This window comes from Staurois parvus, unplaced genomic scaffold (genome assembly GCF_062004578.1).
Source record: "Staurois parvus isolate SC_StPar_1 unplaced genomic scaffold, SC_StPar_1.0 ptg000634l, whole genome shotgun sequence".
Classification (NCBI taxonomy): Eukaryota; Metazoa; Chordata; class Amphibia; order Anura; family Ranidae; genus Staurois; species Staurois parvus.
The window spans coordinates 15,398,423-15,423,219 of NW_028318430.1; the positions used below are offsets into that span (position 1 = coordinate 15,398,423).

At 36.6% G+C, this 24,797-nt stretch overlaps 1 protein-coding gene across 1 annotated transcript in view; it reads left to right on the forward strand.

Annotated features, from left to right (window-relative positions):
• Positions 1–24,797, forward strand: part of NALF1 (NALCN channel auxiliary factor 1) — a 548,100-nt gene that overhangs the window by 69,567 nt on the left and 453,736 nt on the right. The gene's annotated exons all lie outside the window — the stretch shown is intronic.

Below are 24,797 nucleotides of genomic sequence, written 5' to 3' on the forward strand. Positions count from 1 at the left end.
ATGTCTTTGGACATTGTTGTCTCACTGTACTGCTTTGTACTACTTGTGTGTTGTTGTTATTGTACTATGCTATTGTTTCCACAAACAATAATCCTGGATGTCAAAGAAACAATGCTTGTGTAGGCAAACATATTGGATTAAATCAGCAAAACTATCACACGTATGCAAATTATCTTTCCCATTGTTTGCCGAAGTATTGTAACAGTTACTCATTTGCTGCCTGTGTTTTGTAAAGATTGCTAATGCATTGCCCATATATTGTCTAGATTACTCATTTGATGCCCACATATAACAATTACCCTTTTTTGCCCTTGTATTACAGTGATTTGTCAGTTTGTTGCTCAAATAATAAAATAAGTGACTGTTATCCACTTCAAAAATGCCCATTTGCAGCCCATGTATTGCCATTTGTTGTAACTGTGGTTTAGAGGAGCGTATTTCTATAATGTATTCCCCTGCAGGCTAATACTGTTAAAATATGCCTCCATTATCCCCATGCTTTGTAGTATACCATTATAAATAATTTTATATATATTTTTGATTGCATGAATGTGTATATGATGTTCAAATAAGAAAATGTTCACTATGTCTTTCTTTTCTGTCCATTGTTAGTAGTTCTTTCTTTTCTTTTTTTTACTTCTTTATTTAAGGAAAAACAAAGGCATACAATCCCAATCATAGAGCAGAGTATCTCAGATGCACCTGAGAGTTCCAGCCAAGTTACTGCATGGAGCAATGAGCAAGGAGAACTAATAGTATACACATAGAGAGACAATCAGCAATGGACAATGGTAGGATAAAAAGTCTCCCAAGAAGATAGCAGAGATCTCCTGTGCTTGCAAGATACCTGTGTTTATAAGCTTCTACTTTCCAAAAAGTTCAAGGTTATGATAAAACTAGAACAAGAGAGAAAGAGAGAGAGGTAAAATATGACAGGAGAAAAAAAAGAAAAAAAAGGGAGCAGGGAGAAGGACCAGGTTAGGAGGGCTTCAGAGGCTAGAGAATGCCGGCTTTTTTTATACAGCAAATATGCACACTTTGCCATGGGCTCGTATATTCACTTTATAATCCAATCCTGGAGGACAACCATTGGGTAACATCCAAGTTGTTTAAGTCACCTCTACATCAAAAGGGTGTAACAGCTCCTGGTATGCAGAAGAGCATGTACAAGCCTTCCAGGGTACTAAGTGTTACGCCAAAGAGAGATTGGAGGAATAATTGGTTGCTTCTACAGGGCTGGAATTCATGCCTTGGAAATGTTCAGGAGGGGAATTGGTAAAGAAGACTTACAGTATATTGAGTAAGCAGTACGGTTGTTTATTTTCATGATTATCACAAAAAATTGTTTTGATGCATGGGGGAGCGGGTGTTTAAAAAATCCCATGTCTCATATACAATCAGAACACCGGTACCTACATGCTTTTGAAAGGAAATTGTAATTAAATAATAAAGGCCAAGCTTTGATTGGTTGGTATTTAGTACTGTGCTGTTCACTATTGCAATTTATACAAGTTTATAAAGAGCAATCTCTCATGCAGTATAATATTTAATACAAAAATACAGTATATACAAACTAAAGATAAAGTATTCCTTGATTTTAGCATATACATTGCTGAGTGAGATATACATGATATGCTCCTTTATGTTCTGTCAAACATTAAAAAAATATTTTAAAATTAGGACAAGAAATTTAGCTTGCGGAAGTATAAGGCACTGTAAAGGATATTACTTTTCTCTAAAGTGAAGCAATTTAATGTGTATCACAGCATCACGAATTGTAGTGGGTGGTCAGCATGACTCATTGCTTGAGTGGTCTTCTCTTTACTCCCTCTTTTTTCTGATTTAATAGGGAAGAGTTTTCAAAATAGTTCATATAAAATTGGGTCATACTGTTACAGACAGAATTAAAACCACATATTTGGCAGTAGTTTAATATCTTCAAGTGTGGGTGGAGGATATGCATTAAGAAGACATTAGAGAAAGAGAGAGTATGTTTAATAGTACTACTGTGTCTCAGTAATTAGCTCACCTGTTGCAGTTTTGTATTTTTTAATTTAAATTCTGTTGTTTAGGTTGTTCCATATTTATTGTAGAATTGAATCATGCTATATAGTAATGAAAAAAAAAATTGAAGAATTGTACCTCTTTCCTCTTTCTGACAAATTAAATCCCTGGATAAAAAGGTTTGATACAAAATTAAACCTTATATAGAATTGAAGACTGACTGACCACCTTTGAAAGCAAATCATTCAGATCAAACTTTGTCAGGATAAAAACAAGTTGTGTGCTGAACTGTGCTAAGCATTTTATTTTAATTTTATTGAAAAAAGAAGTATGGACTTATTTTTATTCCTTTTATAATACTTAGTTCAGTGGACACAACATCGTCCCGATGCTGCATGTGTCCCCCACCAGCTCTAAGTGTGAAAACTCAGCAATCACAAGACCACTGATCGCTAAGTTCTCACAGCCACTCTGAGAAGAGAACGGTGACTGTCAGTCACCGCTGTCTGATATGCCCCCCAGCGCTCACTGGAGCACTGGGCTGTGGAGGAAGAGGGAACAGCTGGGCTGCTTGCTGAGAGGCTGAGCCAGGTGCTGTTCCAGACTCTGGGATGGATCCTGACTTTGAAGTTGGGATCTTTCCGCAGTCTGCACCAACTGAGTGATGTCAGCCCTGCAGCCCACTGTCAACTGAAAATGGGTCACAGGAGTGCAGAAAGAACTGCACTTCTGTGATCCACAGGAGAAATACAGCCAAAAGTGCTTTGGATGTACTTCTCCTTTAAACTTTTTATTAAAAAAAAACATTTTATATGTGCTTAGCTTTATGGTCATTATGGGATACAATTCCCTTTCTTACTGAGATCACCTACATAAACACAGTTTGTGAGTCAAATGCTTGGCTGGTGAATGTATAAACTGACTTTTCAGAGTTCCCTCCCTGAAGTGCAGTTGGAGCTGTAACAAATGTAGCATAGGTTGTCTGGACAACACAAAGGAATACATTGGTGATCTTCCAAGGAGGAGACTGGAAGGAGGCTGATCACTTAGCAAATTGTTTGTTTATACTGCAAAATTAATGCTAGTATAAAAAAGTGAATTTGTATTCACTTTGAATATCCAATAATGTGCAAGGAGAAAAGTTTGTATTTTTTCCTAGCAGATGATTGGTTACTGAAATGAGCACAGCTCTACCTTAGTTACTAAAACTTACTCTTTATAAAGTGAAAATTATTTTTGCTGAGTGAACCATCTCTTCTCCTTTATTAGTAAAGACCATCACCACACTATTTGGCTCAGGTACACTCACTAATGTACTTTTACTGTTTTTGATTTTTTTAATTAGTTGGAGTGCCTGTAGGTATGTGTATGTATGTATGTATGTATGTATGTGTGTGTGTTTCATATGTATTGTAGTTTTAGAATAAGCCAACATAAATGATTAAACCCTTTGTGCTAAATAGTGTGAATTCTAACAGTGCCATTAGCCTGTCTTCTATATTGAAGAATGGAACAAGCCTGGCAATTCATATTTTAATCCATCTAGAACAGAATAGATAGCGTCATTTGGCTTGGACTGTCAGGGATGGGGTAAGAATTTTCTGGCCGCGGTACTCCTTTGGTCAACCAACTGGGCTGGCAGTTTACTGGGCTAGATCTATGTTTCTATAATGATTGTCTCAGGTGGAGGGCTTTAAGAACATCTAGTTATTTATACAAATAAATACAATACGTTATTCATAGTTGAAGACTGTCTGATTGATTTTCTTGATATTCAGTATAAAAAAAGAGAATGTTTGCAGTGTTCATACATCTTGTTACAAATAAAAATGCTAAAACATTTCTATTTCTTGCTTGATCCTGTGGATATGCTGACCACCATTAAATTCTGTTAACGTAAACAATTATTGCAATAATTTTGCAGATTTATTAGGGTTGATTTTATAAAAGAGTAGAGACTGTTCACTTAGCAAAGTGAATGTTCACTGAGTTTAGTAAATAGGGTGAAGCTGTGTTCGTTTTAGTCTGCCATCATAGATTACCTTAGATTGTACATTTCTTGAGGGTTAGGGACTGATGTGAATGCACAATATATGCAAATCTCTGCGTAAACTAATGACACTCTATGAGTACCTGTAATAAATAAATAAATAAATAAAATGAGCACAAATCCATTTTTTCCTATTCCCCTTGTACATCATTGGATGATCAAAGTGAACAAAGATTTTTACTTTGCAAAGTGATTGCCAGTAAATTCGGTGAAGAATTTACTGGCAATCACTGTGCAAAGTAAAAATCTACTGCTCTAGTAAATCAACCCCAATATATTAAGAATTTCTTAGGGATAACACAACTTCTACATAGGTATCATACATCATTCAGCATGTAGTGTGCTTCTGGGATAGCACAACTTCCTTTATTAGCAGTAGAGGGACATTTTTCAGAGAGATTGATTGTTTAAATGTAGTGAATTAGCCACTGTTATTAAATTAGTAATTGGAAGTTTACAACTGATTTACAAATTTACCAGCTTTAAAAGTGAAAATTAAGTCAATGAAATAAAGAACATGCAGCAACAAAAAACTAAAATTTCCTCCACCTAAAGAGTTGTCTGTGTCATTATTTCTCTCTAATAACTACTTAGTCTGACAATTCCACTAGGGAAACAGTACTTTTTATCCAGAGGTTGAATTAGGAATCAGATGTTAGTTTTGTATTTGTAGGTTTTATTTATAAAAACAGACTATACTTTAAGAAAGTTATCTTTATTGTATGGAAGATTGGTCACTGCAGAACCTATAAAGTAGCTAAGAATCATACAATGTATTACTATCTGAAAACCCTGTAACAGGTACCATAAGCCAATACATAATTTTAAAGTAGAACAAAAGGCAAAGTGTTTTTTTTTTAATTTTGGATAGAGTAATCAGATCAGACAGATCATAGCCAGTCAGTTTTTTTCCATTTGTGTCCAATTGGGAGATTTCCCTTCTCTTCCTGTAACGTAGCCAAAAGAGGCAACCCCTTCAAAGCGAGGGAATACTTGGTTGCCACCAGAACAAGTGTCCCTATTGGACGATTACCCCTCTAATACTATTGTGGGATTTACCCAAAATTTGGGATTCAATATATTATAACTAAGATCTAATACAGCCTAAAACTCACCAAAATATTCCCTTCCCCCACTGTGATCTTTGTACTTGTATTTGATAAATAAAGCCAACAAGGCTTGTGTCCATCTGGAGCATCTTTTCACTTCCAGAGGGTGAATCTTCCTAACATTGTCAACGAAAGCAATGAAAGCAAAACCTGACACATATTTTAGTCCCCCATACACTCCAGGGCAGACAGCTACACTGACAGTCTGCAAGAACTTTGCATTGCACCTGTGATCTGCTGATCATGAGTGCAATGCTTTACAGGTTCAAAAAAAGGTGCAAAAATGTGCATTTATTAAGTGAACATAGCTTTTAAATCTACCATTTTGAGATGAGAGAAAATCTGCGCTTACTGCACAGTATAGTTACTATAGCCCTTTCCACCCACAGTTCCACCTTTTGTTTTTTTTAAACACATCATTATACATGATTGATATGGCTGAACTGATTCCCCCATCCACAGATTTAAAGTGGATAAGGGAATCCTTCCTGCTGCAGTATTGTATTTTGACAGTGGAGACTCCTCCGCTTTAAAAAGGCTTTAAGAATCATCACTGCAGTCAAATATTTTTCAGCATTCTTATTCGAGAGCAGTTGGTCCTTAGATTGGCTGCACTTGAATGGGAACGGCTATAGATGGTTCATATTTTGGCCAATTCCTGCTGAACCGGCCAAATTTCAATCCATCTATGTCTGGCTTAAGACATTAGAAGCACAATAGACATCTCTATAGACATCTATTGTAATGTAGCCACTATATCAGAAGGGAAACCTTTAGAGTAGTTCTAAAGCCTCAAGCTTTTTCACTTTAATGCATTGAATGCATTAAGGTGACAAACCTTCTGTGCTGCAGCTCCCCCGCCAGCTCCTACCTTTTTCTTACCTGAGCCCAATCCAGTGGTGTCATGAGAGCAGTGGCTCTTGCCGATGTCTCCATCCTCATTGGACAGATTGATAGCAATGGAGTACAATGGCTCCCACTGCTGTCAATCAAATGCTGAGACTCGGCCACAGGGCTGGGCCATCCACTCTGTGTCAATGGACTCAGACTCGGGGCGAGGGAGCAAGCATGCATGGGTACCCCCATGGAAACATTCTTTCCATGGGGGCACCCACTGAAGAGGAGGGGCCTGGAGCATCAGCGGGGACCCCTGAAGAAGGGGCTGCTCTATGCAAAAGCATTTCACAGATCAGGTAAGTATACACATGTATGTTATTTTAATAAAAAAACAAGGATTAATAACCCTTTAAACAAAAAAACTATAATAAGGTAATTCTGATCTCTAAACAAGATTAGCATGCCATACCCAATAGACATATGCAAATATAAGCAAAGACTCTTCAAGAATGTTTTGATTTTTTTAATATTTATATATTTATTAAATCATAGATTTACAAAGAAAAATATTATGGGAACCCTTTAAATATAAAAAACATGCAGCTTATTAGATAGTAAAATCTGGCAATGCTGTTGATGAAAATTTGTCTGGTATAGTTAAAATCATCATAATTGGTTTTATCTGTTAATTATAAAAAACAATCATAATTTGTTTTTTGGTGAATATTTACTGATAATTGCATTAGATTGAAAGCAGAGCTGAACTAGATGGGTCTTATTTGCAGTTACAAGTTACTGGGTTATGTTATGTATCTTACTGCTCCTTCAAGACACATAACAGCATACAGACACAGGGTTATCTGTAAAATAAGAGAAGGTCAGAGATAAAATAAGATATGACATTTTAATCTTATTGTATTAGAATGCCCTCTCCCACTGTAATGTGTTTGCATGGTAAAGCAAGATTTAGTAAATATAAGTATAGAAATGACTCTAATTGCAGTATTATTAGATTATTATATAACCAGTAATAATTAAATAAAAACAAATAATATAAAAGAATTGCTGTACTGAAAATTCAAACAAATAAAGCTATATTATTTGATTATCTTGATATAGCTCTATATGTTTAGAAATGCCAGCGACAAAATGTATCCACTTTGCAGACATGATGCTGTCTTCTAAAGGACTATTCTGTGCTGTTATTAACTACACAACACAAGGAAAAAAATATTTTCTTTTTTGTGCCTTGCATTTTAGACCTGTTCTTGGGATTATTTAGGGTGCTGATTCAGAAAATGTGCATTGGCTAGACTGCATCAGTTCTAGTTTCTTAGATATGGTCAAATATATGTAATTTTTTATCAGTTTTTGAAAAGATCTTGCTGATCAAAATGTTCTTCTGTTACCTAGTTTGTATTTTTGTGTACAAGTTGGCAGATATAGTGAGAGTGTTTATGTACTTCCAACTGTAATTTTACATTGGAAACATTGGATTCCAAAGTGTAAGTTATTAACCAGGGGCGGACTGACCATTTGGAAACTCGGGGCCCGGGGTCAGTAGGGGGCCCCATGAAATGCCCTGATACCTTTTTCATAGGCTTTTTTGAGTTGGGGCAAGGACACAGGGGTCCCATGATCTCCTATTGACCGGGGGGCCCCATGAGTTGTCAGTCCGCCCCTGTTATTAACTGTATTAAATGTATGATTGTATAGGAAGTGTGTGCATATTGCTACTCATATCATTTCATTTTTGCAAATCGAGCACCAGAGGGGTTATGACTACCTTGTTATGCTTTTGTGCTACAAGGACATTAAATAAAACACTACATTAAAATATCCTGATTTTTGACAGGCGACAGGAGTGAAGAGTGGTATATGGCATTTATGCTGCATCTAGAAAACTAGATAAGGATAGGGAAATATTGATGTCGATGCCATTTTTGGCAGCAGATCAAATATACTCAGGGACAGGTCTGGCAAAAATGATGCCAGTTCCCACTTCTTTCTAATCTGTGCCTAAGTAATGTATGAGTGGAGAAAATTAGAAAACGGCAGTGCATTTCCAGTAACTTCATTTCCATTGCCCTCTCCACTGCATACTTTTTTTCAGTCCTGTGGAGAGTTTGAACTTCATAAGACTAAGGATGGCCTGGAGGGGGGTGGGTTAGAAAAGTATATATAACTGAACTCAAAGTGCAGGTGCACTTTAATTTGTATGGGAGAGAAAAAGCAGTCTGCAAACTGATCCCTGGCTGACCTTAACTGATCTCAGATGCTGTGTACACTATGCCTTAATCAGACACAGTCTGCAGCCTATGTCTGTTTTCACCTCTTGCATTGTAGAAATAAGTATATTAAGAGTAAAGAAATATTAGACTATAATAATAATATACTAATGTAGATGTCCTAAAATTAGTTTGATTTCAGTAAGTCTAATTTTAAATGGCATAGTACAAAAAAATCTAATAATGGTAATATTATTTTATATATACAGTATGCCTGAATGTTTATTTGTCAAAATATTAGCATTTTTAGATTTGTATCTTAGATGTCTGGAATGGCACCTGACTCAGCCTCTCAGCAATCTGCTGAGAGCCTGAGCTAGCTGCTCCCTCCCCCACCACAGCCCAGCTCTCCAGTGAGCTCTAGGGGGACAAAGTAGATAGTGTTGACTGACAGTCACCACTCTCTGCTCAGAGCGGTAGGGAGAACTGAGCGATCAGTTGTGTCTGATCACTCAGTTCTCACTCTTAGTGCCAGCAGAGGACAGATGCATCATTGGATCGATTCTGCATCCACTTAGGTAAGTATGATTTTTTTTAAAATTCCCATACTTCTATTTTAAATTACATTATGTGAACAGCATCTGCACGTGATTGAGTATTCAAATTTAATGTGAATTTTTCGAATATTTACACAAATTTATCAAGGGAATATTCTTAACACCTTCAGTAAATCAGCCTGTCTCCAAATTATACTGTATATCATACACTATCCCCAAAATATGTTTTACACTTTTAACAAGATGCAGCTATCTAAATTCCCAAAGCTAGCATTGCAGGATAAGGATGTATATTAAAAAAAAAGATGATTAGTCCAATAAATTAAAAAAATTGCAGCCACTACATCTGAAAGTAAGGATCTATCTCCTTTGTTACAGCTTTGTGAGTTTAGCCTACTGTCTATAATATATATACTGTATATGTCACACTAGCAGAAGGCACTGTCTCTAATGCTGTTGTAAAGTTACCTTAGAAACCATTTGCTAAAGCTTTGAAAGCTCAAGCATGTGGTCATTAAATTAAATGGAACTATTTAGTTAAAAGATGGTCCACTTTGGGAAGCAGATATTTGTCACATGTGATGGAAATTCTGTACTAGTTACTCATGTTTCCGTTTTGTATTTTCTATTGTAATCACATTGAAGTCCCATTTTCTTTTGAAGTAGCCGTTTTTAGATAAGGTTAAAGTGTTACTAAACCCCAAAACCCAGCATTCTCTCTATCTGGTCTCCCACAGTACACAGAACATTGAAGGGCAAATATTTTAGTAAAATATAAACTACTAAATACTTTTTCTCATCAGCAGTTAGAGCAGTCCTGTTACTTCTATCAGTGTCCAGCAGAGCACTGGTTAAAGCTTGTAAGAGGAGTTTTCATTCTGCTCTCAGAAAATACAAGAACCCTGACCTCTGTCTGGATAGTGCTGATTGGCCCTGTGCTGATCACATGCAATGTCCCAAGAAAACAAAACCTCTCCAGCAATAAATACCAAACTGAGCATGAGCAGAGTAAGTCCACATATGTCTTATCAGGAGATAAGAGGGGGACACTGGAAGAAGGGGAGGATCAGAGAAGTCCAGATAAAACAGCATTTTTATGCAATGCAGAGGATTAACCCCTTAGGTTCCACAGTGAGTATAACAAGCATTCTTTACTGCATATACAGACTGATTTTACTGTTGTGGGTTTATTAACACTTTATGGTAAATATACTGTAATATACTTGATGAGAAGCATATAATAGAAAACTTTGTACTTTATACTTCCTATCTGATTAGAAGTATATGATAGAAAGCTTTGTATTTTATATTTATTAGCTAATTAGAAGCATATGATAGATAATGTGTATTTCACATTTATTATCTGATTAGAAGCATATGTTGGAAACTTTTATATTTTATATTTATTTTTTGATTAGACGCAGCAGGTAGGTAAGTATGTATGTTCATGTTTTTTTTTAACATTTCCACACTTCTCTTTTAACCACTTCAACATAGGGCACTTTTACCCTTTTCCTGCCCAGGCCAATTTTCAGCTTTCGGCACTCTTACAGTTTGAATGACAATTATGCGGTCATGCAACACTGTACACAAACTAATGTTTTATAATTTTTTTTTCACACAAATAGAGCTTTCTTTCAGTGGTATTTAATCACCACTGGGTTTTTAATTTTCTTTCTAAATAAATAAAAAAAGACCGAAAATTTTGAAAAAATGTTTTTTCTTTATTTCTGTTATAAAATTTTGCAAATAAATATTTGCTCTTCATAAATGTAGGCCAAAATGTTTTCTGATACATTTTGTAGGTGAAAATAACCCAAATTATTGTGAATATTATTTAGCCTGTAGGAAGAGTCCACAAACTATGGTATATATCTGAAAATCAATCATTCCTGATGTACAGACGGCACTGATCTAATTTCTTGAGGCCCAAAAATGTCAAGACAGTACAAATAACCCCTTTTTGGACAGTAGACAGTCTGCGGTATTTAGTAAGAGACATGGCGAGTTTTTTTGAAGTTGTAATTTGTTATCATTTTTTTGGGGGGGAAATGAAGAAATTAAAAAGAAAATTCACATTTGTTTTTTCCTCATACTGTCACCATGCAGTACAGCACCATCATATAACTGGTGTGGCAGTGATCAGGGACACTGACCAGTAATATATATTATTATATATTATATAAATATATATATTATATATTTTTAAGTTTGGTTTTCACTTTTTTTGTATGACATTATTTTTTCTTTTTTTTTAATAAAACACTGTTACCAGAGTAATGTAATGATACCATAGTAACATTATTCTACTCCGGGGAAGTGATCAGTATTTTTTTTTTTTTACACATCATGATTGTCTGTAGCAGTGAATTTCATTGCTATAGGCAAGCACTTAAATTAATGAATTGATTAATTCAGTGATTTTTGTTGTAATTAGCTGTGACTGTCCACAGCTAATCATATGATACAGATGGGCTGTGATTGGCCCAGTCTGTACATGCGATCACTGGGACCAATCACAGCTAACAACACAATTCTATACAATGGATGGTATCAAAGGAAGCCATCCATTGTTTACAATTGTCATGTGACCTGCTGTGATTGCTTACATGGTACTGGCAATGGGCCAGTACACAGATCGATCATCGGCTGTGTCCTATGGACACAGGCGGTAACAGATCTCTCTGCAGAGCGGCCTCATGGGCATACGCATATGACACCCTCCCGGATCTATGAGAGGCCCGCTCGACCATCATTCTTCTATAGGCTGGGTGGGAACTGGTTAATTTACCACGATAAATAACCACTGGGTTTATGTAAGTAAGCAGTAAATAGTAATTGGGTTTATATAAAAGACTGAATAATTCACAACATGCAGACAACACTTCAAAGTTTACCATAACTCAGTGTATCTGAAATAAAGTTTTTATCCTGGGAAACAGACATTTTTACAAGCGGCTGACATCCTCTGCCTAATATTGGAAAGGTACTAAAAAACTCAGCTTGATCTTCATTCTGCTGTGTACTAAAGCTAATTAGCTCCCATCTGCAGACCCTTTTTTGAAAACAATATGACCTCTGTCCTGATACTGTTTACATTACCCACTCTTAAGTATGGCCATCCAAAAGTATTGTAATTGTGTTCATGAACCATTACAAGAGGGAGCTGTAATGTTAGATTATGCTACACGGGGGCGTTGCTAGGATAGTGAAAGACATGAGATATTCTGGAGCACGTTAATGGGAGGAAATCTGAAGCAAGCAGTAGTCATTGCCATATTGCACCTAACAGTAGAATTGGCTTAAAGGATGAATAAATAGAGCCTGAACCTATTTTCTGTATAGACTGCACACATGTACTGCAGTCTTTGTATTCATAAAATGTTCCTTCATTAGTTGGTCACAGGAGACAGTTCCACAGCCACGTGTTTGGGGTTAGGTTCCGGTTCTTGCTTTTGTTCTTATCAGCAGTCACTTTTATCTTCTCTTCTGACCGTAGCAAATTTTTTTTTGCTGCTGCAAAAACGAAGTGCAAGAATAGTGTGCACCTAAACCTTTTTTAGCCAAGGTTCACACTAGTGCAGTTCCGTTAGTCAGTGCAATTTCATAGCGCAACATCAGTGCATTTAGGTCCATTTTTGATGTGTTTTTCATGCTGCTTCATTTTTTTTGTAGGAGAGAAACTCCTCGATACATAGATACTCGTTGATAAGGGACCATCGACCACCGGTATCCTAACAACCAGTGACTTAGGTCCTGGCTGACATCAGAATGTAAATAAAGGAGCATGTCAATAAAATAAAATTTAAAAAACCATCATAGTGGTACCTTCTGGTCTAGTATAGATTTTATGGGGAACCTCATGGCAAAAAAAATGGCATGAAGCCCTTCCCAAAATCCATACCAGACCCCTATTCAGGAATGCATCCTGGCTGGCCAGGAAAGGGGGGATGAATGTGTGCCTCCCCAAACCTACCAGGCCACATGCCCTCTACATGGAGGATAGTTTGCCGAATGGGGACCCTACCAGGTAAAGCACCTTGTCCCTCTGTTGATGAGGACAAGGGTCTCCTCCCCATAAGCCTGGCTCGGTACCATGTGTCCCTTACTCATTCACAAGGGGGAGTTAGTATCTGAGGGCCCTCTGATTGTTAACTGCAGGGGCCTCTGATTGTTCTCACTGCAGAGCCAACGGAGGACAGATGTAGCATCAGATCAATGCTGCATCCACCTAGGTGAATATAAATGTTTTTTTAAGTCCATACTTCTCTTTTAGTGAACATTTGTACCCATATAATATGGCATTGTTTTGCCTAGAAAAGGGGTGTTAAATTGCACCCCTCCTGCGGAACTACAAGTCCCATCATGCCTGTGCCTTTGGGAGTCATGCTTGTAACTGTCAGCCTTGCAATGCCTCATGGGACATGTAGTTCTGCAACAGCTGGAGGGCCACAGTTTGACACCCCAATCCTAGAGGTTTTTGATGGATATTATATTATTTAATTCATTCATTCATTTATTTTGCGGCTGCTCAGCTACTTCAAAGCCTACTCCCCCCCCCCTCCCCCCCTCCATTTCCTCAAAAGGGCCCAGGACCACTGAAGAAAATTTCTCTTTTGAAATAAACCTGTAGGCACCCAATTCTGAGCACTTCCAAGTCCACAGGAACAGCCAGCTGAACTGAAGCTGTGTATGGGCTGAACGACCATGAAAACATCAGGGGTCTACTCGAGCACCTGTCACTGCCTCTAATCTATCACATAGGGGGCGTGTCAAAACGTTTGTGCTGATAATGAAATTAAGTTAAAAAAAATGTTTTACAAAATAATAATAATTTAGAAAATGTAAATGCGTACCCAACATTCATGCATTTGGGATACACATACATATGTATATACCTGAAACATGTTGGGTATCCCTATGCATTACAGAGATAAAACTACTCTAAAGATAATTATTCAGATTGAACTATGATGAATGGCAAAGATTTTTTTAATGCTTTGCATGCTTAAAGTTTTGGATATTGTATTTTTTTTTTCTTTTTTGCTGTTTGGCAAGCACACCTTATATTCTGGCTAGATATTTGGTACCTATTATCTTGATAGTTTTGTATTTTATATTTAATTTGATATTAGAAATTATATTGTGTTTGTGTGCACTCAGAAATAGTGCATTTTGTTACTAAAAATGACTTCATTTGTGTAAAGTGTTCCCTTCTTACTGATTTAACACTGCTTTGTTTTTCAACCTTCCAACTGAAACGAAGATTCTAGGTAGAACTGTGGAAATGATTTGTGCTATCCCAGTGCCAGTGTGCCATAATATTCTGCAAAATGTTTAACATGTACAGTAGTTGCATGGCTAGTACTGAAAGAGATGCAGGTATTTGCATATCTTTGGGGAGAAAAACAGTTTTGCAATGACTGCATACACTGGTAGATAAAGCAATCATAGAAGCAATGTTTGCATCACTTCATCTTGGTATTTGAACAGATAGTGATCAGCTGTGGGAGCTGTTTCTATGCCATATGTGCAGTGGCAAGCACATTCATCTCTGTCTGGGGAGGGCTACACATTTCCATTGCTGAATGCATCTAATTTAGTGTATGCAGTGTCCATGATGTGTTCAGTGAACACAGTGCAACCAATGTATACTGACAGCCGAGGTCAAGGTAGACATCGGAGATATCTGACACAAACTTAAACTAGACTACATTCGGGATGCAGTGACCACAGCTTACCTGGACAAAGGTGAAGACTCGCTGCCTCTGTTTCACATACTGTGCCTTCAGCTACAACAGCTCAGCCTGCCAGAAAAATCTGACTATGCCTGTGTACCTAAAAGTTAATGTATTCTAAAGTATGATTTGTGTAAGCTGTTTTGTTTTCTCACACTGGCTCTCGTTAAATGCTATTTTATTTAGTGTGACTAGCTTCTAAAGATGCCACTTCAAGATAAATAATGAATGTGCCATATATAATATTCTGACTGGAGAGTTTTACTCACAGTCAAGGAAACCCAAGACTAAATGTCAGAGAATAACCACTATTGAGCCAAAACATATGTTACATCATTGCTATTTATAGTATTGCGCCTTGTGTATAACAAATGTACTGCTTACAGAGGAAAACACTGGGTATGATGCCAGTGGATTTAGTGAGTTGTGAAAGGTATTTCAGTTTAATATAGTTGGCTAAATCAGCAAGCTAAACATAGGCTGGATTTTCAGAATGATGTAAGCTCCACATATAATAATTGAAAGTGGAACCTCACTCTCTCAACCAGCAATGACTATATTTACTCCTTATGCTGCTAGCATTATTTTATTTTTTATATTTTGTCAATTACTTCCTGGTTTCCAGGCCTTGGCTAATGATATCATACATCCCAGGAGTCTTCAGGGGATTTTCTCAACTAAGCATACCATCCTGCCTGCACTCCTAAGCTAAGGACAGATGGATTCTAGGAAGTAAATGCTACATGAGTCATCATCCTTACCCAAGATGGCCATGGTCATAAATGCTAGGGGGAGTTTTTTTAAATTATTTCTCAGCAAAGCATGGAGACATGGATAGATGGGTGAGTTTGCTTTTAATGTCATAAATTAATAAAATAGTGTTTTTGATTTGTGGTGCTCTGATGAAGTGTAGTGTTGCTTTTATATCACTGGAGAGTGAATAAAAACAAGTCTTACATTGCAACAAACATCTGTAGCATTACTGTCTTAACAGATCACCATAAAGGCCCAACTTCAGCCATTTTTTTTAAGTTTTAGAAGCATTAGCATTTGTCAGGTCTTTAGTTCTTTTTGTAAACCCACTAAGGAGATTTTTCCTCACTTTTTACCCCTTTGTATGCCAGTACAAAGAAATCAGGGAGGCAACTGTCAGTGGGAAGGCATGGGCACCAATTATAGCTAAACCTGCCTTTGACGTTTAAATGTGGAGAGAGGGGAAGGTTCATAACAAAGTCTTCTGGAAGTATACTGCTACTGACACTTTGAGTGTACTCATTCTGCACTGACTCTACATTGACTCAGAACTCAGATTAAGGTACATTTTGGTTGCTTTACAAAGGGCTTGTTCACACTGGTAGCATGGTCCCCACCTACAAGTGATCTTCGGTGGATTGCTTTTCAGAGACAGTTGAATGGCAGTTTGCAGGTGTTTAGGAGGTGATATTGAAAAACTATGAATGTCTGTTTTGTTTCCAATCCCAAGTGAGATTTAGCATTCCAATACCATGTCACAACTGTGTACCAAGCAGTTGGAACATGGTCATATCATGGTCTCATCAACTTCCTTGGGAGTGTTTAGCAAGCAGCATCACCTCCTAAACATGTCACACCAAGTTAACTTTGCCATGCCGAAAAGCAAAACATCTCACCCATGGCAGTGGGAATTGACTTGAATAACTGCTATGTCATTTTTGGTAGGTGTTTGAGGGTGGATTGACCACCAGTTTTTACTGCCCCAGAGATGGAAATGTGAACTCAGCTAAAAAATAGTTGAGAATAACCACACAATAAACTGAATATTTATGTTGATTACATTTGGTTCAATGGAAATATGTGAATACTGCTAAAAGCATTCTATTTAACAAGTGGTGAACAGAGCTCATTTAATACAAAACTCCCGGTACATACTGGAAAAATATATAGTGGGCCTGCTTTATGATAATATATATATATATATATATATATATATACATATATATATATATTAGTTGAAAGGCTGTTATGGGCAACAACTTTACTTTGCTACAGCTTTTATAAAAAGCTTAGACAGTTAAATGGTAGCAACAAACTTGTACAGTATCCTGAATCTCTTTTTCCTTTAATGTAAAATATTTCTTGTAGTACAACAACCCAAATAAGAGATATGGTAAATTGTAACATGATTGAACCTGCATGCGATAACTGCATATCTTCAGACCATTGTATCAGCAGAAATGAGTGACCTTTATGCAATCATTTTTTTCAGGCCCTTTAGTGAATCAGTGGATCTTCTTTAAAAAAATACATATTTTATGAATTGAATACCTTGATCAAAAAGCAGAAATCATGCATAGAACAAGAAGATGAATCCCGCTGTTTACAGATGCATCACAAAAATCAAACGAAACATTAAATTGCTGCATCATGATGATAACATCTCTTAAATATGCATGTTTTATTTTTAGATGTGCTTCATAAAACTTATATATGGCACATTCAGATGTATGACCTTGTCAGTCACACAAGAATTCAGCAATTTCATTGTTGCTCATTACATGTTATAAAAACACAAGTTCATTGCCAGATTTCATATTTCAGTAGAGGCGTTTCAGAAACGAAAATGTTGTTACTGAGTGTGACAATCAAGTGACAATTACTGTCAGGTTTACTGTGACATGAAATGAAAATAATTTATCATTTCTGTGTCCAACGCAGAAGAGTAATTTATAAGCACAGAAGCATTTAAGCAAAGTTTCAGAAAGTATTAAAAGGGATTGCTTAGATTTTTCCATTGACATGTTTCATTAACTTTAAGCTTACTTAATGTGTCAAAGAGGAAAGTTTCAGAATTAAAGCGAAGCTTCATGGATTTGTCAATTCAATTTAAAGGTATGGCAGATGATGTAAATGAGAATCTTCTGTAAGGCAAGCCACACCAACGAAGATGAGTGAAATATATAATTCCTGTAATGCAGTTTCAAGCTACTGAGAGACACCTAAAGCTAATCTACCCAGCAGTGGTGGGGTGTCAGGGCCAGCAATGCCTTCTCTACCGGTATATATTGTAGACTGCCTAAACTCAGAATCACTGACTTATGTTTTAATATATTTTTTCCATGAATGTGTGTTAAATTATTCCTAATAATCTATTCTCTGCATAGCTCTTCATAGCTTTTCTCTTGGTTGCACTGCTTCCAGTAGTGTGTATTTATGTTAGGGCTTTTGTCCAATCATATTTCAGCCATGATAGTCATGATGTATTACCAGGGTCAAATAACTTGAGACCTTGAGAATCAACAGTGCTGTAGCGTACAGCAAATGGCAATGAAACTGTTGCTTTAACCAATCAGATTTAGAGTTGGCAACACTGGGGCCATGTAGCAGGCACACAATAACTCAAGGCAGATTTCTTTGACCCTGGCAACACAAGATGGCTATCATGACTCTAACATAAAACATACACTACTGGAAGCAGTGCAACTAATAGAAAAACTATGAAATGAAGTGAATAGACTATCAGGAATAATTTAATACACATTTATGGAAAAATATATTAAAACATAAGTATAAAACTAGACAGACTAAACTTTCAGCATTAGCCTCCATGGCGGCAGAAAATAACTTATTGTTGGAACTGAAACACACAGATACCCAGTACAACAAAGTAATGGAACCCTTATTGTGGAAAGAAGAAGGATGGATTTTGTATACAAATCAGTAGCTTTGGTGAGTATAATGCATTTTTGTTTACATCTTTATACAGTCAGCCCTGGTTAATCCAGGCCCTGCATTTTCCATGTCCCCATTTTTTCCATGCAGATATTTTTAAGGTTACAGCTAAAAATTACTGGAATAATTCAGGTAGGACATCACTGAAAGCTTAGGTGTGAAAAGTACAACTCACCACTGCTACCAAGTGAGATGTTTTTGCAAGATATAGATAAACCAGAGCTATGGCAGTTGATGTGAGGAGTTTGGCAACTATTAAGGCAAGAAGAGGAGTTTCTGGGTCATTTTCTAAAACCACGTTTTGGTTGGAAAGATGACATTTACTTTAGAGCAATGTTTAAATGGGAGTAAAGCTGCAGGTCCAGAAAACACAAGGAAAGAAAGCAGGGTATGCTTCAAGCAAAGAGGCTGTTCCCTTTTTGCAATGAAATTTTCACTTAGCTTTGTATTTGATCTGAAGTTCTGTTGATTTCCATGACTGAATCATCTGCAAACAAAAATACATTTTTTTTCTTGCATGTGATTTGGTATTCTTTGTTTAGTGAATTTTTACCACATTTCATAGGCTAAAGAGATAATCCCTTGCAAAGCTAAGGGAATAAACTTGCAACAGCCTACCTTCCTTTAGTAACTCAACCCCTGTGATTGTCATATTAAAGGTGACTAAAGCCAACTATACATGCATTTAAATTCAGCTGGTTCAGCAGGAACACCTGTACAACCAGCCTGTAGGATAAATACTAGCTATAGTTGTCAGTGCTGATCCATATATTCTGATGGCGAGGAAGTCTTCCCTTTGTCCGAATACAATAGCTTAGTTGGAGTGATTCCTCCATCCACCTCAAATCTGTGGATATGGGAATTGGGTCAGTTTTTTTTCATTCAACCCACTAGTTGAATAAAAAAAAATGTATAATGTATGGGCTGCCTATATCTGTGTTACATGAAACTATTTGACTGGTCCCATGTTACAAGAGATTATGAAGTTTATTTACTAAAGGCAAATAGATTGTAGTTGCACTAGAATTCCCAAGAGCTTAGTAATTTTGGTGTAGCTCTGCTGGTTTCCCTAACCCAATCACGTGCAAGCAAAAATGCAGTTTTTTTTTTATTTTCCTTGCACCTTATTGGGTGTACTTTACAAAGTAAAGCTCTGGGGAACATGAGTGCAACTATGTTTGCGATGTGTACAGTCTTTTGCTTTTAGTAAATCAACCCCTATAAGGCCTAATATACAATATATGAGCACCAAACATGGTTTCCTTTTAAAGTTAACAAATTTATAGAAGGAAACAATTTTAGCTTTTATATCTGGTCAAATCTTTTTTCAGATCATTTAAAATCGTAACTGGGAAAATGCTTCAGGCACAAAAAATATATCCGGAGTTATGCAGTAAAAAGTTGTACATGACATTCTGGACCAAGATTTATTACTATTACTGTAGAAGTGAAGGACCTGTCTGCGCTTTTTTATCAGGGTTATCTGAATTCTAAAACTGGCTGCAAGGACATGCAAAGCATTTAGGAGAGAAACATTACAGTGTACAATATACTGTATATATATATATATATATATATATATATATATATATATATATAAAATTATAAACTAGACATATCAACTGCGTAGTTGTTTTACTGGACTAAAAGAGGACCTTGGGAAATTATTATCAGGGTAGAAAGTGTCCATTGGGTTAGACAATTGTTCTATCTCCCTATTTCCACTCTGACACATAGAGGATAGTGTGCCAATTTTGAATCTTTTATATATATTTTTCCTTGATCAATCCCAAAGTGGATCAACTTGCTAAAACTGGTATGATTTGATACAATATGTGTATTTATGCAGAGGCAGGGCAATAAGTGTGTTTCAGTTATAGATTTTCTGCCACTACGCATTATCAACATAAATTGTGGATGTATGAAAATGGGATTTCCCAAGTTTTCAAATAGCAATGATATTCCTTTGTGCATTGTCTGCTTTACATGCCATAAGCAGAGAAATCACCATCTGTAAACAATACAGCCTGAAATGTTTTCAAAATAATTATAAAAGTAAGGTTGGAATTCCCTATATACGTCGGAAATAAAACCATTGTTACAAACAAAGAGAATAATTTGAGATAAGTTGACCACTATGGAGTGGTTATCTGTGTGTTGAAAACAAAAGACTGTGGAAACTGCTAACAAAGACTTGTTTCCCTGTGAAATTTATTTGAAATTGCCTTTTGGAAAATACCTTCAGATCTCTGTTTTTCAGCTCTGCATGATGTTGTCAAAGCTTGTTGCTGGCTGCAAAATGGAAAATTACTGAAGCTGTGTTGACTCCCTGTGCTGAGATGATTTTGTGCTTTTGGGGAAAAGTGTAATTTTCACCTCAGCAGCCATTTGTTGTAATTTTTCATAAACTAGAGTATCTTACCTTTTCCAGAGGGTGAAGGCATAGCCACTGTCTATCAATACAAGGTGGGGGAGCTTCATCTCTTTATTTTAATCTACTTGAAGAACATGAGAATTTTGTATGTGCATTAGGTAAGCAAAGCTGACTATAGAAACAGGATGATCAAATCCTGTAGTGTACGATGCAACTCTTCCTTAACCAATCCCATTCCCTTCCAATAGTACATTGGCTGTTCAGTGAATGATGCACCAGCTCTTCCATTATTATTTACTATAAGCAGAACAATATATTAGTTCTTGGTGAGTAGAAACAGACATTCATATATTTACAGTATAAAAATCATTTCAGATTCACATCTATGCATTTTTCTTCCTACGTGTTTTCCAGTTAGAAGGAAATGTGTGTCAGCGCACATCAAGGATGGATATCAAAGAACTAGAATGGAATTTCACACAATGATGGCATCTGACTGTATATGAGATTACTGCTCAACCACCTATAGCATTGCTTGCATTGTCTAGTTAGTTGGCTTTGGTCCTACGTTTTTTATGAATGGCAAAATCTGGCAAAGGCCCAGCCTCCAAGATGTCTTTATTTGAATATGTGGACAATGCGCAAACATTCAATAGTATTGCACTAAAATGACTCCACTTAACCTTTCGCATTTAGAAATTATACATACAGAGTAACTGTACCAATGCATTGCTGGTACATGCATGTATGTGGTATGAGTATCTTGCTGTGATAATTATCATTCACTCAGTTCTTGACAAGTTATAATCCTATTCTTTCATACATTCTTGCAATATCAAATACACATGCTCAGCTAAACCCACAACAAGAAAGATCCCTATAAACCATAGAGCAAAGTATCCGCTACGCTTTGTAAGCAACAGCAACTGCTCATGTATCTTATCATATTAAGCTATTCATTAATGTTTTCACCCACATATCACAAAATTGTTACTCAATATTGACACTTTTTTCAAATCATCAAAACTTGTGAATATTGTAAAAATCTTTGTGACTTTTGGGTAAAGTCATTGACAAATTGACTGTCAATAGTGTGTCTGTTTTCCTTCTATGAAGTTAAATTTGGCTTTGGCCACTAAATGTCTGAAGCAGTCCAATTTCACCATTTTGTGCATAGGTAAATCTGTGAGAGACTCAATCACCCACACGCAAGCATGATAAAATTAGGTGGCCAACTCTTCACTAATGTGAGCACGAAACAAGACAACCACTGTTCAACATTTGAAAGATGTGCATTTTTCAGTGGGGAGCTGCCTGCATCAATGATGTACAAGGGTTTCCTGAGCACAATGACAGTGTTGTCATTTGAACACATACAATTAAATCATCATGTAATTTTGTTAACGTCATCATGATTTTTGCATTGCTCTCAAACTTGTTAAATAAAACATGTATTAAATACATGCTTTTATTTTTCATTTTTATGCAAGGACATTTTATGGAAATTTGCATACCCTGTAGTATTGACCATTAGTCTTTAGATATCGAGGAAAACCTCAGTAAAATGACTAAAGTAATGCTGTTTATTTTCTACTGACAGCTGCCAAGGTGCTCCCAAACGCAGCTGTCATATTATTCCCTCTTTTTCAATGCATTTCCTTGTCATTCCCTCTATTTAGGAGAAAAAAAACATATCAAAGCATTCCCAGTGACTTGGTTATAATTGCACCCTCTGTTCTGTGTAATTGCTCATTCATTCAAAAGCTTTGCTGCAATATTTTGAAACAAATTGACATCATTCTAGTGCTGCAGTTAATCGACTATTCAGTAAAAACACAGCACAGGGATATCTTTCTGCATTACCAACATGCCTTGGATTATTGCAGATGTGTGATTTACAGGCAGCTATTTAACTTTTACTGTACAGCAACTTTAAACAATTCCTTTCCATTTGTGTAGTACTATTCATTGATCATTTTATTGTTAAGGTGATATCCATACAGTGCTGCATTTGTGTGTTGTTGACAGATTGATTCCTTACTATTTTGAATTTGTACACCTAATGAAAAGTAATCTGCATGTTTAAGCACTATCACTTCACAATAAAATATAAATTCCAAGTTCATGTAGCACTTGGTTCATTAGTTCCTGGCTTCTAATTTTCTTTTTTTAGGTTTCATGGGAGGGAGATTAAGTGCTGGAAATTTCAGGTTACATATTGTTAGAACAGATAACTTGCAAATGGATACATTTTTGTTGCCATTATATATTTGGCACTGACACTTTTGTTATGGGCTTATTTTGTTACAACTGAAGAAACATGACATCACACATGAAAAACTAATACCATATACGTTACTAACTGCTATTCCTAATCTGTAACCTTGGTTTATTACCAAACCCATTAACTTTACCAATTATTACATCAATAAATACTATCACAAGAAGATTATGTGAGCCTGCATCACTGAGCGTGCAGACCAGAGCATATACAAACTTACATACACAAAAACAAAGAAAAATAATTTTCTGAAAAAGGGGGTCTGTACCAATGCAGGATAATATATTATCAAGCCTTATCAATTAACTGGTAAGGCATAAAAAAAGAAAAAGATATGTCCATATGTTTATCTCTAACAGTTCTCCACATGGCACTACTCCACGGACAATAAAACTGTGGTGCAAAAATGCTAAAAACACACCCCCATCTATAGTATCACCAACTGTGCCTCAGTTTGCAAAAGTGTAACATACAGAATCAGAGAAGGACATGAACAGAACCATAATCCAGTGTTACTATGTCCTAAGAAATTTCTGAAAAAAACCCCAAAACAATACATAATTAATTACCTAAATAAACAAAATCTTATACAAAATACTAAATTCCTGGGCAAACTGGTATTGCCAGGGATTGCACCATTCTCCTTCTGTTACTCAGGATGTATTATCATTCACAAGAGATATATGTGCATATATTATTGGAAGGTTTGGAGTAGATACAGTATATCAGCTACTTTCAAGAACATGGTATTTTGTATCCATATACATTTACCTTATTTTCCGGCATATAAGGCGACTGGGTGTATAAGACGACCCCCTAATTTTCCTTTTAAAACCTAGGTTTTGGGCTATACTCGCCGTATAAGACTACCCCCCTTCCGAGGCAACACCATTTAAAAACATCAGATTTTTTTTTTGAAATGGTTATGACTTACCGGTACTTAAAATCCTTCAAAATCCTCATGTTCATCCTCTGACATCATAAGTTCATGAATGACATCTTGTGATACATTTGTAAAACAGTCATCATATGGATCAAATTCCAAGTCAGATAGTTACCGCTAGATGTGCGGTAATACGGTAGCTTCGGCTACATACAGTATATATACAGCCTGCTGGATGTGCAGTAATGTACATACAGTATACCGCGCTGAGCCAAGCTGGCTCAAAACAAATGTCCCTTTGACAGATTAATCTGTCAGCCCGCTGGATGTGCGGTATATACAGTATACTGAGTATATACCACTGTGGTATATACAGTATACTGAGCCAAGCTGTTTCAAAACGTAATCTGTCAGGCCGCTGGATGTGCGGTATATACAGTATACTGCGCTGAGCCAACATCCCTACTGTAATCAGCCCGCTGGATGTGTGTATGTACAGTAGCTGCAGCTACATACAGTATACACTAGGCCAATCACAGTGAGCGATGTATTCTACTAATGAATACATGCTCAGATTGGCTGAGGTTGTGACATCATCAGCTCACCTCTCTGACTCAGCCAATCCGAGCAGGCTTTGTATTCATTATTAGAATAAATCACTCGCCGTGATTAGTCCAGTGTATACTGTATGTAGCCGCAGCTACCGTACATACACGCATCCAGTGGGCTGATTACAGTAGGGACGTTGGCTCAGCGCAGTATACTGTATATACCGCACATCCAGTGGGCTGACAGATTAATCTGTCATAGGGACATTTGTTTTCAGCCAGCTTGGCTCAGCACGGTATACTGTATATACAGTATTACCACACATCCAGCCTGCTTGACCCAAACAAACTCAAGGTTCACATTTTATACCCCACATATAAGACGACCCCCAATTTTTGGGGTATATTTTTAAGTATAAAAAGTAGTCTTATACGCCAGAAAATACTGCACTTGGGTTATTCAACGTTGTGCGGAATACT